The following is a 15,037-nucleotide window of genomic DNA, read 5'->3' on the forward strand; positions in this document are numbered from 1 at the left end:
ATTTTTTTTTATAAGTTCCAGATTGCACAATAACTAGAGATTGTGAAGCAATGAGGAAAGGATACCTTCCAATCCTAATTTAGAGAATATTGTGGCAACCAATTTTCTGGTGTGTTGCATACACCAAATACCATTCCAAGGACATGCATTCTCTGAGTTTTCAGAGGTAAATTTGGACATCAATCAAGTTGAATCAGAAGGGCAAAAGAGCCCCCACGTCTCTGATTTCTCACCCCACCCGCGTCTATCGTTCATATGAACGGACTTACTTTCTCCAGCATGCGTTCATTCAAAACAAAAGCAAGTTACAAGAAAACTTCCACCCAGAAGAACATATATAAAATCTTCTTAATGATCTGAATATGGCTTCTCAGAGCGACTAATAGTTGCAACAGTTATGGTGGCTGGAGCCATGGTGGATGCCCGAAAACTTCCTGAAACATTGCGTTCTTTATTTCTTGTGTCCATAAATAGATACAGGTCTGATTAGACCTTTCTAGTGGGTGGAAATATCAAAACAGAATTGATAAGACCGATTTACTGTAGAGGGCTGAACTGGATGGCCAGTAGACTGAATGGTGTCCATAAATAGCTACAGGTATGATTAGACCTTTGTAGTGGGTGGAAATATGAATCCAGATCTGATAAGACTGATTTACTGTAGAGGGCTGAACTAGATAACCATTGAACACATAAAGTCTGGTCAGGTCAAGTCTGGATGCACCAAAGAGAATTGAACTCACACCTCGAAATACTTTATGGAGTTCAACCAACTAAATTATCCATAGCACTGGGTGGTGCCTTTATTTTGCTAAATAGTTCTAGAACACTACCTTTGCATGTTGTATATGTACTTGTATGTTTCTTTGGTAGAGATTTCTCCTCCATGAGAAAGACCGCCCCAAGAATTCCTATCTGCCCTCTTAGATAGAGCAATATCTGCGTGATAGAGATGAGATCTATAATTTTCCCATTTGACATTGAGTTCCATCAGAAGAGCCAAATTTTCAGCATGTGGCCAACTGGAAGAGGAGGAAATGACAAATTGTTGGCAGCCAATATCAACAAGAGTGAACAGCTCATGCCCGTGAAGAAACTGGATGATTGCGGGAGGAAGAATGTGATTCCCAACCAATCCAATGATTGCGTCAAGGCCAATGCGAATTATGTCACCACGTCTAACCATCCATATTATATATCCCTATATCCAAGGCTTAGATTTCGTCAAGCTATTCCAAATGAAAGACACATTATTCTTAACCAAAGCCCCAACTAGGATCCAGTCTTCCAAGGTAGCATGATTGAGATATTTTTTAATGATGATTTTTTGCTAAATACTAAGGCACTTGAAGGTCCTCCATATATTTTTGATGAGAAGTACAAGATTAAAAGTGTGAGTGTGTTTGATGCCCCAACCTCCATCAATGGGCTTGTAAATTGAGTCTAGTTTAGATAGGTGAAGCGTATTTTTGTAACCAGACCCAACCCATAAGGAATCTGCCATGGTGGAGTTGATTTTGTGACTAATTGACATTGGAAAATGAAACAAATGCATCCAGTAGACAATGATACCTTGTAGGACTACCTTTATCATGACTTTCCTATTGTCTAAAGAGAGCCATCTGTTTTCCCATAACCACAGTTTATTTTCAAAATTTTGAATGAGCCAATGCAAAAACCTCTTCTCATAGTTACTGGGCTTCAGCAAAAGGCCTGACTCTAATCCCAAATAGTTCTACAATTTTTTTAGTCTCCCCATCCTCCACACAGTGGAGAAATGATAGATTTTTGGCAGCTAATATCAGCAAGAGTGAACAGTTCATGCCCATGAAGAAACTGGATGATTAGGGGAGCAAGAGTGAATAGCTCATGCTCTAGGGTCCACTTGTTGTGCTTTCCCCTTTGTACATCTTTTTTTTCCCGGCATTTGCCTTTGGCACCTATTCTAAATGACAACAGACAAGTGATGCTATTCTAAATGACAACAAACAAGTGATGTTTTTCATTGACAATGATCTGCCTGATTGTTGTTCACTGTTCAATTTTGCAATTATCTTTAATGTTTGCACCTGTAAACTTTACTGAGATGACAACTAAATTGATTATATAGTTGTTTGCCTTAGTGCCTGTATTTCTGAACTTTACTCTGTTGGTAACTGTAGTAATGCTAGAGTTGTTTCCTTCTTGCCCGTGCTTTTCAGCTTTGTTTGGACAATAACATTACTACATTAACAGCTAGTTTGTAAACTGAGTCTGTCTTAAAGGAATTCATAATAGATCAAATCATGGTGATGGTGCTAAAAATGCTTTGTTTGATCATTTCTCTAATTTGTCTGCATAGGATGAGTGAAATGCTTACTAGAGAGCACGTGTGGATATTAGCCTTGGTCTAAGACTGCAAATTCTACTTTGATTTTTCATTCACACTCTATCTAGTACTAGAGGCATGGTTGGTTGGAGTCATGTATTGAGCTTGGACCCCACACCAACACAAGAGGATATATTTTTATACTTGATGCCCTTCTTTTTCTTAGTCAATCCAATTCCGGGGTGATCTAGATTAATAAAAGTCTTTTTTTTCCTGAAAGAAGGTCCTTTTGACTATTAGCAGCTCAAGACCCAACGATTCATCATTATTAAGGTTTTCCACATCTATATCTACTGATATAAGGGAAGTATCCATTTCTGTATTTTTATATAAGGGAGGAGATGAAGCCAAAGACCTCAGGTCTGGATATTGATTGGAATATTTTCCTTTGGAAATGTGTCAGTGTTGACTTGCCATATGAATGATAATATAATCTACAATATTCTCCATTATGCTATGTCTATGTGTCACGGATTGGGAGTCCATTCCAAGGATTATCTTTCCAAGAGCCATTTGACTAGTGTCCTTTATTCTGCAATTATGGATGGGAGCTTACTAGGCTTCAATAAAAGGCCTGACTCTAATCCCAAATAGTTCTACAATTTTTTTAGTCTCCCCATCCTCCACACAGTGGAGAAATGACAGATTGTTGGCAGCCAATATCAGCAAGAGTGAACAACTCATGCCTGTGAAGAAACTAGATGATTGGGGGAGCAAGAGTGAATAGCTCATGCTCTATTGCTTCGTAGTATTCATTGGAGGTGCCCAGATCAATGGATGGATAACGAGTTGCTTCAATGGTTTCATAAAATCATGTATTGAGCTTGGACCCCACACCAACACAAGAGGATATAATTTTATACTTGATGCCTTCTTTTTCCTAGTCAATCCAATTCTGGGGTAATCCAGATTAATAAACGTCTTTTTTTCCTGAAAGAAGGCCCTTTTGACTGTTAGCAGCTCAAGACCCAACGATTCATCATTATTTAGGTTTTCCACATCTGTATCTATATTGAGATAGGGGAAGTATCCATTTTTGTATTTTTATATAAGGGAGGAGATGAAGCTGAAGACCTCAAGTCTAGATATGGATTGGAATATCTACCTTTGGAAATGTGTCAGTGTTGACCTACCATATGAATGATAATATAATCTACATTATCTCCATTATGCTACGTCTATGTGGCACTGATTGGGAGTCCATTCCAAGGATTATCTTTCCAAGAGCCATTTGACTAGTGTCCTTTATTATGCAATTATGGATGGGAGCCTCCTTAAGCACAAACACATGTAGTTCATTTGAGGGCTCCTGAGGGGTGTGTTCCATATTATATAGAGTAGGAACCTGATTGAAACCAGGAGCCATTCCATTCCTTTTGATACGATCCCCACAAAATCTGAGTGAACATTCCAGTATTAGATGTCTGGTATTATGGCACCCCAAACATCTAATTGGGATTACCTAGTAATCCACTTGTTCTGTGGCTGAGTGAGGATCGTAGAAGATGTCAAGATTTTCTAGCATACCTCCTTTGTAATTGAATTCAATAAAAAACTAGGCAACCCGTTTGTCTAGTTCTCAATATACTGGCCCGTTGTAACAGATACCTCAACGAGTTAAAAATCAATCCATGGACCATTGAAGACTTAGATCCAGCATTCAGTATTGTAATGAGAATATATGAAAGACACCAATCTTATCTATTCATTCATAAGAAACATGTGATAAACACCTTTGGCAACTAGCCTTTAGTTTTTACTAGAGATGCATGAGAATATATGAAATACACCAACCTTATCTTATGCATTCATAAGCAACATCTGACAAACACATTTGGCATCTAGCCTTTAGTTTTTAACAAAGATGCATGAAGCATTATATAAACACAATGCAATCTTTTGGCAAGTCCATTCAAATATGGAACATTACTATGGAAGCCAAGTCAAGCATTGATTTTATACCTTGCATGCACATTTCATGGATTGTTGTAGTAGTGATATAAAAATGGACTAGGTCAGTTATATTATATATGTCAAAGATAGTTTAAGTCGAAGCATGAAACTGCCATTTAAGCTATAAACCTGACTAAATGGTCCAAACCTGAAACTGTGACCCTTCCTTGCAAATTACATGTGCTACCAATTAATCATAGTTAAATGGTTTTAGATTCAATACGAGAGTAATCTTATGGAGGAGCTATTGGGTTTGGAAAGTCACCATAGAGAAAAGGCTAGTGGGTTAATCTCATAAAACAAGGTGTTAACATAGTCTACCGAGAGGTACATTTTGCATCAGGATAACCCCTAGACTGCTATCTTTTTATGAGGAAGCAAAAACATGGAAAATGTTTGGTTAGGTAGGAATACAACTTGTCAATTTGGTCTAGATTGAGTGATTAAAAGAGAAGGTTGTTAGGCTCTCCACCATTTCATGGATTGATATAGTGATGAGACAAAAGAGGCTCTCTCTTGAGACTTGACTAGGTGATTCATAACAGTTGTGGTGTTGGTGCCTTAACTTAACCAGAAAATGCCAAAACTCTTTTGATGCACAAAATTTATTACTGAATCTACCTTAGAGTATGCCATAGTCACTGAATATGACATGCACGGTTTTACCAAGGAGGCCCTAAACTTTTGAACAATGAAACTTTACATTGGTATCATGGCAATAGCTGCATTGGTCTTATTAGCATTACACCACTTTTAATATGGGTCTTCACAATAGAGAATCACCATTACACTTTCTTGATTTGTGTTAAAAAGAAACATAACACGCAATAGATTTCTTTTGGCATGCAATGTTGTTGTTGGTAGTTTTCTTGTATTTGTGCCACATGTAAAGCTAACATGCATTAAATTTCTTTCACCTTGCAATATTTTTATTGGAAACGTGCTTATGTTTGGGCTAGCAACTATGCTAGATTTCTTTTTATTTGCAATATTGTTGTCATCAATTTGGTTGTTTATGATTAAAGGAAATCTAGCAAGTGTTAGATTTCCTTCACCTTGGCAATGTTATTGGAAATGTTGTGCTTGTGTTTGGGCTAGAAGTTGTGCTAGATTTCTTTTGCTATGCAATATTGTTGTTTTCAATTTGGTTGTTTATTATAGAAGGAAATCTAACACGTGTTAAATTTCCTTCACCTTGGTAATGTGCTTTTGTTTGTGTTAAAAGGAAATATAGCATGCACTAGATTTCTTTTGGCATGAGATGTTGTTTTTGGTAGTATGCTTGTATTTATGCTACATGTAAAGCTAGCATGCGTTAAATTTATTTTACCTTGCGACATTGTTATTGGAAATGTGATTGCGTTTTTGATAGAAGTTGTTGGATTTTGTTGGATTTTGTTTTCCCTACAATGTTATTTTTGGCAATGTGCTTTTGTTTGTGCTAGAAGTAAATCAAGCGTATGCTAGATATCCTTCACACTGCAATGTTGTTTTTGGCAATGTGATTGTGTTTATGCTAGAATAAACTATAGAATGTGTAAGATTTCTTTTACTTTGAAATGTTTTTGTGAGTAATATGATTCTATTTACATTAGAAGGAAATTTAGCATGTGGTGGATTTCCTCCACCTTAGAATATTCTTATTGACAATGTGCTTGTTTGTCATAGAAGGAGATCTAGCATGTGCTAGATTTATTTGACTAGGTAATGTTGCTTCTAGCAATATGCTTATGTTTGTAGTAGAAGGAATGATATTGATTGTTAGCTTTCATTTGAGGAAACAATGTTTCATTACATACAATATTACTACCATACTATTTTAATTTTTGCATCTATATTACTTTTTTGTAAGTTGTGTGTTTTTGTGAAAATATAAAGTTGCACTTTACATGGTTCAACCTTTTAGTTACAAGTTACAATTTAATTGTTGTTACAGAAGTGATACAAGCTACAATGGAAAATATAATTTTGGCAAAAGGGGACTATGTTGATCTCCTTAATAATGATCAAGTCATTGGGCTAGGAAAGGTTGAATCTGCAGAGTTTGGAACTTATTATGTTGGAGAAAGGGTTAATGCTGGTTATGTTACAATTTTGATAATTGATGTAACTCCACCAGATTTTATTGATGAGGATGTTAATGAAGGGGACATACATCCATGGAAGATCATGGATTTGAGACACAACATAGGTAAATCAAAATATTGATGCATGTGTTATATATTATTGATAGGATAATAAATTTTTTTTTGAGTAAATAATAACCTTATTTACATTCGTTTATAGGTGAAAATGTTTCTTCCACATTTTCTATTGGAGCCAAGGTAGATCTTCTGCAACATGGAGTGAAGGTGGGCGAGGGCTCCATATTCAATAAAGAGCTTGGGCATAAAGTGCATGGAAAGATGGTAAAGAAAGGATGCATAGTGGTTAAAATCGAGGTGGTGTTAAAACATAATGCTCCTCTACCACATCCAACAGGATTTGAGCATACACTTGGGGGTGCATTAGAATCTTATGAAATTTGGCCAGAATCAGATTTGGAGCCTCACTGTCATGATCATGCCACAAATATTCCCCAAGATAGGGTTAGATTCATATGTACAAAGGTTTCTCTTACACATGAATGCATGGGAAAAAGAATGTGCATCGCCAAAGGAATGCTAGTTAATGTCCACGAGGATGACATTGTTGAGGGTGAAACACTACGTGAAATGGATTTTGGTGTTTTTCTAGAAGAGATAGATGGAAATTGTGAGATATGAAGAATTGGGGATAAGTCTATACATTGTTTGGTTAGATGGCCAATAAATAAGTTGGTGGACAACAAAGGTGTGATATTAAGGGTCAAGGAAAAGTTCAAGGAGCCACCCAAGGAAATGGTGATATGGGATGTTATAGAGGACACAAATCCCTTAAACAATTGGGATGGGTACTTTTGTAATGTAAAAGATAGAAACTCAATTCATATGCATGTAAAAAGGCCATATAAAAGGATTAAATGAGTTATGGCTACAAAAAAAAAAATTGCAAAATGTCAAACAAAAATAGATGAAGAGAAAGAAATTCGAGTTTTGGCAGCAGATGTATGTTGTAGAAAAGATTGTCTTCAACATGTGGATAGGAAGGCCATTGCAGGTGCTAGAAGGGATATGAGACAAATAAATAAAAATGGTATTAGAGAATTTGTCTTGAATTCACTCATGTCAAACACAGTCATGTCAAAGGGCCATGGCCATGGCCTACCACCTATTGCTAGAAATGTAAAGGACATGAGATTTAATGGGAATATTATTTGTAAGAAAGCATGGTATAAGATACACAAAATTCCTCAAAGCACATTCTATAACTACGAGCATTATTTCCAACATGGACAGATTGAAGCTATTCATGGTAACATCAACACATGCAAAGCAAGAGCTCACACAGTGGCAGCCATAGAAATATTGCACAAAATTGTAATGGATAATTCATATTTTTCACCAAACCAAACATGTCAAGTTGAAGAAGATGGAACATCTTCTCCTTTAAGATTTCTTCCTTCGACTTACACACCAAAATTCTTTGTTAAAGGAGATCAATGAGGCTCTTCAAAAGCTCAATTACACATCAATATCACAGTCAACAATGAGCAAGATCTGGAATACTAAGTTTCGAGATGTGGCATTTTCAAAGAACAAAAACTTCAGTAAATGCAGTGAATGTATTGTGTTGAAAGCACAAATGAAGTCAGCAACTAGAAAAGAGTTGGAAGAAAAGGCACAAGGTAGGTTGAAGAAACATAACAAGATTGTTATGTGTGGAAGATATTGCTACTATGCCCATAGAATTATGTCAGAGCGATTTCCAAAGGAGTATTTGAGCATTATCCATGATAAAATGGACAAAACAAAGACTTCAATCCCAAGGCTATGTGTCAAATCAAAATCTATTGTAGCAACAAATTTAGGTTTGTCATTGATAGGTATGCTTACACATGGGCATAAGGCAGGAGGTTTTGGTCATTTCTCCTTACCATTTGTCTGTATGGGATCATAATTTACTATTACATCCCTTGCAAAGTGCTTAAGGGGCCTTGAAGACCCACAAATGGATATGTATGGTGATCTACTTTATGAAAGTGGAATTTCAAGAAACCCACTTACAAATGCATTACTTGACACCTCTATTTACTCAAAATGTCAAGGGTACAAGGATGATTTTATATCTCATGGAAGTTCAAAAAGTCAAAATGTTGATTTTAAACCTCTTCCTCCACATTTGTTGTTACATTTGGACAATGCAGCAAGTGATAATAAGAATCACTATCTTTTCATGTTTCTATCTCTTTTAACTGCACTTGGTGTCTTCATCACTATTGAGGTTGGGTTCTTGCCTGTGGGGCACACCCATGAAGACATAGATGGAACCTACGGAAGAATGTCTTCCAACCTAAAAAGTAAAGATATTTATTCTTTACCTGAAATGATGGATACATATCGCACAATTGAAGAAAATCAAGTGTTTCCACCTACACTTATTGACAAGGTCTATGACTTCAAAAGTTTCCTTAATGGATACATCAAGGAGGGAAAAAATGCACTAGTTGGACATCTTAATGTCCAATACTTCCAATTTCTTGTACTCAATGATGTTCTAGTACTAAGGTACAAAGAATCAATTAGAGATATTGAGTGGTCAGAACCAGTTGAGTTATGGAATATAGATGATGAAGGCCAACCTATAATTCCCATAGGGAAGCCATCTTTATTAGCTTCCAAACAAAATGATGTCTATTTAAAAGAACTAAAGGAAGGGATAACATCATACATAAAAATGTGGAAAGAAACTATTGGGAATGAGGATTCACCAATTATTACAGAGGAATGGAAAAACAAAGTAGTGTATTGGGAAAAAGTTCTTGTTACATTAGATGGAATCTATAATGATCATAGAATAATAGATGGAAGTGATTCATCTTCTGAGGATTTTTGGCCCAGGAAAAGGCACATTGTTGATGTTGATTGTAATGCACTCCAAGTAATCTCAAGTATTATGGATGGAGATTTTGATAATGTGATAGATGAACCAATATATGTTGGACCCAAATGCAACAAGCCAAAACCAACTTTCAATCCGATGATTGATGTTGAGAAAGGAAAGATGTTGCTAGTTAGATCAAGAAATGAGGATGCAGGGGAGATGATTTGGATGGAAAAATCCATCTCAAATATCTTTAGGGATAATGAAAGTGAGAATATTCATGTAAAGGTTGACTTGTGGAAGCTTATGTCAAGGAAATACAATGGAAAAATTTTAGAGCAATATTGGGTACCAAATCTTGATGACACAAAACTTGGCTCTATTCCAATTAATACCATAGTGTGGGCATGGATGCCAAAGAAAGAACATTGCAAGAAGCCCAAGATAAATAAATATGGTGTAGAAGCCATTCTTGATATACTTGAGCTAATATCTTAAGAGTAGGTTTATGATTCGTGAATGTAAATTTTTTTGAAGGATCTATTAATATACATTCAGACACACTTTTCCATATTTGTTGTATATCAAATATTCTCTTCATATTATTTTTGGAGGAGTTTTATATTATTTAATATTTCAATGTAATCATGTGTTATACAAATTAAATGATAATGCCATAAAATATTTAATTTTTCAAAGCTTTATTTGACCAACATGACTTCTCACCATATCAAATATGCATAATCAAATTCAATAATGCACTTGAAAACATCTTCTAAACTTGGTCTATTAAAAAAACAATGGAGTACTTAATTAGTATTCTATTTAATATAAACCATTTAAACACTTAATGAATAAATTCTAGACACTTGATATAATGTTTGAGGTGAGTTTTCCTTATTATAATTGATATAAATCAAATTCTCTATTTTGTTGCCCTCTAATTTATAAAAAAAATATTTTGATCATTGAACAACACAACTAGAATTATAAAATATTTCCTCTTATAGATTTTGAATTGGTGCCAACATTGTACTAGTATAATTAATTTGTATTCAACTTAGGAAAAATAGTTAGTGTCAATTTAAAATGGTCAATAATAGTAATAAAAACAGTATTAGTATATTGTTAAATAACTTTATAGGTAAGATTTTGTTTTTTCGCAAAATCTACTATTCACGAATCAAATTTAATACATAAATATAAATGTTAATGATAATAGAAATAATGTAAGGAATCTAAGTTTTAGATGAATGTTAATATGTTCTTTTCAATATAATATCCTTAAACACTACAGGAATAAAAACTAAACATTTGTAATAAATATCTTAGTCAATTTTCTCTCTTTCCTGTTGTATTTGAAAATAATCAAATTGTACTACTTTGTTACTATTCTAATTCATGATTGATTTTGATCATTAAAATGATTAGTAATTGAGACGAGAGGCTCATTTTACAACCCAATATGGGGGGGAAATAAAAATTATGTTCTAAATAGAAAAGTAAAAAAAATGAATATTTTGTAAAGTAATTAGAAGTATATAAAATGTGTGAATTAGATGTTTAAATCTTATACTTTTCAAAAATATTTCAGCTAGAGATACAGAGAAACTATTTGAAGATTTATGTTAACTAATTTATGTCAATATCAACTTCATATATATCTATATATAAGAAAAAAGTTTTTATGGTTAAAATTTTTATTTGGTCGTATATATACTCTATTTAGCATTCAAAAATACAGTTTCAACAATGAAAAATAACACATTGTATCTTTCACTCAAAATGTTTGCACGTGAAGAAATTTGATCCCTATATCTGCACTTAAAATGGATCTATGATAGTATATATTGGACACATTACTATGGTCATTTGTCATTAAATAACTTTATACTTAATATATAGCTTGAATATTAATCTATTATTCATTAAGTAAGCCTCAAGTTTTTAACATAAAAGTACAAATAATAAATAAAAATAAATTATGCTACTACTCGCATTCAACATTTAATTTGATCCTAAAAAAATATTTTCTCCTCAACTCTAAAATGGTACAAACTTCCTACAATAGTATGTAATGTTGATGGTGATAATGATGATTATCATCCACTAAGACCAAATATGGTATATAAGAAGGTAAAAAGATATTACTAAATGTTATTTCGAATTTTATTGTTATGTTAAAAAAACATTAAAAGAAGTGTTTCAAGATCATCATATTTTCTTTTAGTTAAACAATCAAAAAGGTTGGTAGCATGACAAATATTTTGAAATTTAATTCCAATATGAGTATAAACTGGATGATCTATGAGAGTTTTTTAATCTTCAACCATATTACTAGTGTTGCAAAGGCGATAGACTTTTAAATTGTGCCAACACTTTCTTAGTAATAATTGTAGCTTAACACATACATGATATTTACTATATCTGATTATAATTAAATGGGTTAATTATAGTAACATACACATCATTATTTTCATAAAATAACCTTTATAAACTTATCTTTTAATATAAACCATAAAAAAATATTAAAATAGATAATGTAAGGAATCCAAGATTAAGATGTGAAAGATTTGTTTTAGCAAGTTTATATAATTTTTTTATAAAGTTTATCATGATAATTCTTACACAAAAAATGGCGAGTATCTACATTAAAATTAGTGAACTAAGTGACTTTCTAATTCCTCATTTTGAAAAAAATTAATCTAGTTAAAGTTTTAAATTCTAGATCCACTGAATACTTCCAAATTTAATGAAATATGTGTTCTATGCTCTATGTTGAAAGAAAATCATCCCTCTTTCTTTAGTAGCTAGGATTTTCATTGCAAGAAGAAGATTAAACGATTGTTTATCATCTTAGATTGCATTTTAGGAATTGTATATCTACATCACGCGGTGAACCTGAAAGGAAAATTTCTTAAGCAAGATCAACTATAAAATAAATTCAATGAATCTAAAAACGCTTTGGAACCTAACGCACAACATTTAGAAGTCTAGGCTAGAGACGTGTTCCAGCATCGTAAAATGTGGTAACTGTTGTTTTCATTGTTGGTTGGGTGATTCCTCCACTTTGAGATGGCAAGTGCCAATACGGACTTGTGCTCCCATGTACCATCGAGTATATATTGGGAGACCATAATAGGCTTTATCATTTATCCATAGGAAGTTGTGTATGCCGCCCTATCGATCGCAATGCACTGAACACAGCATTCGGGAAGATTGACTGCCGTACCGTAAAAAGTATTCTGGAGTTTTGCGATTGGTTTGGTAATCCCTCTGTCTAGACTTCCAGAGCAGTACCTTTCATTCCTTTTCAGACTCCTTAAAGGAAAAGGTCCATCTGAGCGCTTGTCACTTCAAGCTCATTAAAAATCGAAGGCGACTAGCATCATCTTTTTTTTTTCTCGACTCTTAAAAATTGAAAAAATAAGTTGTGTCAAAGCGTCTAAAATTTATTTTAAATGGAATAAATATCACCTTTCCTACGTTGATCTTAGGTTGAGGAAAATGGATTCCACCAACCAAGGGGTTCCCCTCGGGGGAAACCCTAGTCCTTTCTCCTCTTGGGGAGATGTTGGTGCACCTCATATGGACACATTGTCACTTCCTGGATTGACGATCGGCTTGCCCATATGGATTTTCTCAACTTTTGTCATTCAGAATACTGTAACTCCTGAGCAATCAAGTCAGCAACTAAATGATACCATAGTTACCCCCCAACCTTCTACTTCGTCCAATTCTTCCTCTCCTCCTTCCTCTTCGCTTGATGAAGCTGGTAAAGTCTAGACTCAAGTAACTGAGAAGAAGAAGGAGAAGAAGAAGAAGAAAGAGAAGAAGAAAAAGGAGCCAAAGGCAAAAAGGGGCAACCAAACATCATCTAGTGAAAATCCACACACTACACCGATCAGGCCTAAATCGCCATGTGTCATTTGCAATGGATACCACTATCATCGAGATTTTCCTTGTATCCCTCGGGTCTTAAGGGACTGGTCTCCTCGTTGGCACAATCCGGTGTCATCAACCTCTGATGATCATGTTGAGAACACACCATCAACTAGTGAAAGTGAAGTCTTCAGACAGAAAGGGAATTGCAGATTTCCTTGTAAACTGTGTGAAGGCGATCACGCCATCCCCCATTGTCCCTTCCTAGACAAGGCTAAAAGAGTTTTGGACGAACGTCCGGTTTCACCATTACGGCTTCCACCAGGATATAAGAAACTCTTGCCAAGTCCATCACTAGTTGAAAATCCGGCTGGCACGCCATTGTGGTCGGCCGAAACATCTATCGTTGAAGATGAACCCTCTGAATCCATATCAGATGAAAGTCAAAAGGTTGAGACGGTAGTTGACCCGGTCTTGCCTTCAGAAGATCCATATTTAGATGATACAATCACTGAAGAAAATAAGAAGGACACCGTTCAAATTCTCTTCGTAAACACAGACTCTGATGAACATACGGATAGTCTACTCGTTCCTTTACCGCAGGAAGGAAGTTTGTTAGAGTCATATTCAGTTGTATATTCGGTCCCATCTCCAAGAAACCTAGTTGTTTCCTTCGACTAGAATTTGCTAGGCAGACCACGTTTACCGGCTAGTGTGCCATTTCGAATTATTGTACAAGCATACAAAATGGTCATGGCCGATACCATCATAGATGAAGGAGCGCCTGTGAGTATCCTTTCCTCAATAGCTTGGGAAGTGCTTGGTTCGCCATCGCTTCTACCTGAGATGAGAAATCTAACAGGCTTCGACAAAGGAACCAGTCGACCATTAGGGATCCTTCCCAATGTGCCCATAACGTTGAGAAGGAAAACCGTTCACATAAACGTAATGGTATTCCTAGGACCCTTGGATTATAATCTACTCCTTGGACGTGACTATATTTATAGCATGGGAGCCATTGTCTCCTCACTCTTTAGAGTAATGTGTTTTCCGCATGAAGGCAGAGTGGTCACGCTCATAGATCAGTTGTCATTTCCTGGCTCATGCATAGCTAATAGTCAGATACCATCCCTGAATGGTCTTTTCACGCAAGGAATGTCTCATCAATCCCCGCTCCGTCCACCTGATGAGCGCGAGTGACTCGGGAGGACGTGACTGAAACCCATGGGGCATGCACCCTAGTCTGCCTCGGCAGGAAAACTTCAGGTATAGGGTAGGTTCCAGCGAAGGATATATGACTAGCTTATGAGATTAGACTGGAATAAGATACCTCTCTCAGAAGGTAGGCCTTTCCCGATAGAACAAATGTTTTGTCTGCAAATTGAGGGGTAACCTGTAAAAGGTAGGCCTTTCTCGATAAAACAAATGTTTTGTCTGCAAATTGAGGGGTAACCTGGGAGACTCTACTTCACTATACCTGGGGGCATGCAAACCTTTTGGCATGCAAGCGAAGAGCGACCATTGATTTTTTAAATTTATAGGTCCTCTAACCCTTTAAACTCGTAGGATTGGTCGTTTCCTAACTTGCATAAAGAAAGGATCCGGAGCAAAGCTTTGTAAGGTGCAAGCTCCATAAAAATGGCATCTTAGATGAGATATCCTTATTATACGACTAGATCGAGCAGTTTTAACGCGGAACTCACGCTCGTTAAAAAATAAACATAAGCAATGAGCAAACGTTTCCCCCAGAGTTTAAGCTCATTAAAAAATGAACCAATTGCTGGTAAATAACCATCGTGAATGCATTATCATCAACCTTTGAAGCCTTGGTCGTGTTCTCATCATCACCTCTGTTATCTCAAAATCAAGCCC

This window comes from Pinus tabuliformis, chromosome 1_2 (genome assembly GCF_031772625.1).
Source record: "Pinus tabuliformis cultivar Carrire ecotype Pingquan chromosome 1_2, CPIR1, whole genome shotgun sequence".
NCBI classification, from domain to species: domain Eukaryota; kingdom Viridiplantae; phylum Streptophyta; class Pinopsida; order Pinales; family Pinaceae; genus Pinus; species Pinus tabuliformis.